This window comes from Octodon degus, unplaced genomic scaffold, assembly GCF_000260255.1.
Source record: "Octodon degus isolate 3935 unplaced genomic scaffold, OctDeg1.0 scaffold00287, whole genome shotgun sequence".
NCBI classification, from domain to species: domain Eukaryota; kingdom Metazoa; phylum Chordata; class Mammalia; order Rodentia; family Octodontidae; genus Octodon; species Octodon degus.
Genome location: NW_004524863.1, coordinates 1,193,674 through 1,197,956, shown reverse-complemented (window position 1 = coordinate 1,197,956; position 4,283 = coordinate 1,193,674).

Here is a 4,283-nt window from a genome sequence, read left to right as displayed (position 1 = left end):
ACTTTCTCATTTAATTCTCAGAAATATCCTCTGAGGAAGAAATTGTCCTGGCCTATCTATCTATCAGAAATGAGGTCTTACCTAAGCTAGGTCTAAACTGGGCTCAAGGGATCCTCCTGCTTCAATCTCCTGCTTAGCTAGGATTATAGGCACATGGCACTGCTCCTGGCTATGTTTTAGAAGAGAAAAAGAAGAGGCTATGACTATAGAGTAGTATATTCCTTGCCTAGAATGCCTGAGATTGTGGATTTAACCCCCAGTTCCAGAGAGACAGAGACAGAGACAGAGAGGGACAGAAACAGAGACAGAGACAGAGACAGAGAGACAGAGAGACAGAGAGACAGAGAGACAGAGAAAAAAAAAGAAAAAGGAAATGGAGTGGTCAGGGAGATGGCTCAGTGGAATAAGTGCTTTCTTGGCAAGCGCAAGTGCCTGGTTCAATCCCTGGTTCTGCCAGAAAAAAAAAAAAAAAAAAGAAAAAGAAAAAGGAAATGGAGACAAGAGGGAAACTTGAGCAAGAACATGGAGCCCCTAACTGACTTGGCCTGTATTCAAATTCTTCTGCTGGGGCTGGAGAGATGGCTCAGTGGTCTAAAGCACCTACTTGAAACAAGCTTGGCAAAGCACAGGGACCACGGTTCGATCCCCAGCACCACCTGCCAGCCAGACCCGCCCCCTGGTGGGCTGAGCTGGCCACACACACACACAATAAATAAATGTAATAAATAAAAATAAATATAAAAAAATACATTAAAAAAAAATTCTTCTGCTGTAAGGAGTGCTGTTTTCAGATACTATGCTGACTCTTAGCACTTACTCCTAACAGGTGAGGAGACACTGAATATCCCACTGGCCCTGAGGCACCACACATTTGCAGTATTCAAATAATGTGCAGCAACAGGAGAGAGGATGACTGGACCTGTGTCCCTGGGGGAACTTCCTTTCTGAGCCAGTCCCCACATCCTGGGGAGAGACTAGCACAGGGAAACTCCACACTGCAGGGTCAAGGTGAGGAATTCTTTTGACTCATGTTGATGTCCTCAGTGATGCTGACCCCATGACTCTCTCAGCATTGAGTGACAAGTGGGTGACTAAGTCCCAGATGACCAGTGTCAAGCAGGGAGAACAGAGAATCTCTGAGCGATGGGTGACAGAGGCCAACACCAAAGCTGAAGCACCCAGGAATGATGGAGACTGGGGACTATCTGGCTTGACCCCCAGCTTGGTCCCCAGCACGGCTCCTTCTCATCCCTTTTGTTCTTTTTCTACCCCCAAACCTGTTATTTTTCTGGTCTTAGAAGGCTTGAGAGGGAGCTGGAGAGAGAGAGAGAGAGAGAGAGAGAGAGAGAGAGAGTAAAAGGCTAAAAGCTGTTTAACCTCAATAACAACCCTGTACCTCAGTACTATCACCTTTTCACAGAAAACAAATGCATCTGCAGGTAGAGACAGAGTCTAGGGCTCTTCCTTTCTCTGGGAGCTCAGCAGACACCCAAACAAAACCCCCTTGGGCCTCAGACTAGGCACTTGTGCAAGGCCTACGTGACTAATTTGTCTCCCACTGTGCCTCATCATTACCACCCCTTACAGACTGACACAACTCTTTTGCTCTCTAAATGTGTCATCTCTCACTGGGGGAGATGTGGGAATGTGTGCAAAGGGTTGGGACATGCGTTCGCCTGTCCCCAAAAGAGAACTTAACTCCAAGAGAAGGAACACCTAGCCTCCTTTTCCTACTCCCTTCCTGCAGGCTGCTTTCCCTCTCTGCTGGAGTTTCTATGGAGGTATTTTAATGACACTCTGGCAGGAGGAAGTAGGGAGACTTCTAAGAGCATTTCCTGATCACAAGCGACCATGGAGCTCTGGGTGGCAGCCACAAGTGTATGAGGTTTCTAGGCTAGGAGAAACCATTCTCCTAACCATCACCTACCACCCACCTCCCACACAGCTACCTTTACCCAGTGGAAGCTATCCTGACTGGGCATCCTAATATATAACGGTCTGAAACTGAGAAGTCAAGGGGTGAAAAAGCATGTTTGAACCAAGTTAAGGCTGGTCCAGACTCTGCCCTTGGCATGGAGAAAGATTAAGATTACCCTCTGGCCTGTTTTTCCCTCAGATGCCTAGAGGAGTCAGGAGAGAGGAAGCTCTCCCTGGCTTGAGGAGTTTAGCTCCCAGATGTTACCCTGGAAACTCCTGTTTTTAAGGATACACACGACAAATGTTCACGCACTCAATTAGTCACAAGTTCCTAGAGACCATATGGGGAGTAATGGCCAGAACGGAGCACAGCTGGAACTGGTTAGTGACCAGGCAAGTGGAAGGGGGTTGGGGATGACTCAGGAATTGGGCCAGCACTCCCTGTGCCTCACACTTTCTGGGCACCCCCACCTCAGTGCACACTGGTGCTCCGGTCTACCCACTGCGTGTTCATACTCACCTACTCCAGCCCTGGCCTGAATGAATTCAACAGAGAGGACATCAGACGCAATCCTGAGCTTCCTCAGTTCCTGCCAAAGTCTGAAGGAGGCCAAAATCTGACCCCTTTCTCCCATTTATAGAAAAAGGAGTTTTCCCACAGGATGTTCCCGGAAATTGCTAGAAGCCTCTTCTAGGGGTCTTATTACAAATAGTACAATAGTTGTTTCATGAAAATAAATTGCAGCTGCTGGAACAAAGAGGAGATTGGAGTTTCAGTATTTTCTTGGCTAATGGGATGAAAGGGAAATGATAACACAAGAGAATTCGCTCCTTTGGGAACTCCAGCCATTTAATAAAATACAACAAGTTGATTTTTATTACTTTTTAAAAAAATTTTATTGAGAAACAAGTATGAATGAGACAGTTTCAAAGCTGATTAATAGGACAGTTTCAATAATCAATACATTGTACATTGTTATCTTCTTAGTGGTTATCCATAGTACAAGAAGCAGACAGGATATCCTGTCCAAACACTATTAGTACACCTCTTTCTTCTCATTAAATTAAGCGAAAGTAGCTGTAATATCTATCCTAATTATTTTGTATATATAAATACAAAATTATCTTTCCTTTGTATTCTCCCCCCCCCTTTTTTTTAGTCCTGTCAGAGATAGATATTCTTCTTCTTTTTTTTCAGAACCGGAGATTGAACTCAGGCCCTTGCACTTGCCAGGGAAGTACTTATTCCACTGAGCCATCTCTCCAGCCCAGAGATGGATATTCTATTGGCACCTAAATACTATAAGTGTTTGAATTCAGCTAAACAACCCAACACTGTCTAGCAGTCTATAATATTAGTGGGTTATCCTCAGAAGTTATTGACTTGAGCCTGATTTTTATTACTTTACCAAGCCAAGTGAGATGTGATGGTGTTTGGCCTCCTGTCCTCACACTGTGACCCCGGGAAGTGGATCTGCCCTGACGTTTGGAAAGTGTCAAAGGCCTGGAAAAATCTGTTTGGCTGCCTTTTCAGCTAACAAGGGCATTGACAGGGAGTTGGCAGGGCAAGGGCCAGCACTGACTTCCTTGTTTATGTTTTTCTTTTTGAGACAGGGTCTCCCTACTGGCTACTCACTTTGTAGCCCAGGCTGTCCTTGAGGTCATTTTTTAGCCCAGGCTGGTCTTGAACTCATAATGAGCCTCCCACCTCAGCCTCCTGAGTGCTGGGATTATAGGCATGCACCACCACACCCAGCTTTTGGTTTCCTGTTTTGAAGAAGGTAGTAGCTAGATGAGGGAGAGAGACCTGGGAGAAACCTGGCTCAGTCTCTGCCAGGTGCACCACTGCAAAGAGCGAGCTATTAGAATATAGGGCTCCTAGGGAAGGGGGAGTCCTTGATGTGAGATGAATGTAATTTTGCTCCTCACTAGGAAGAGGGCTTTTGGTAGTATGCTTTGGGGTGATTTTTACTTGAATTCATTAATTTGACAGTGGGAAAAAGGCTGGTGCTCTATACAAGTATATACTGCACACAGTGAGAAAGAGAGCCCTAAAGGATTTCAAAGTGCTAAAAAAGCACAATTTAAGTTTGAGCTGTGTGCAACTTTTGCATAATGAACACACACACATGCGTGTGCACACACACGCACAATGTGAGAAATGGTGCATAGGAAAAGAGTTGATCGAAGGAAGATGGTAGTTTCAGAATTTTTCCCCCAGTACTGGGAATTGAACCCAGGGAGCACTGAGCTGTATCCCCAGTCTTTTTTATTGTCTTATTTCAGGACAAGATCTTGCTAATTCACTGAATTGCCCAAGATGACCTCAAAATTAGGCTCCTTGGGGCTGGTGAGATGGCTCAGTG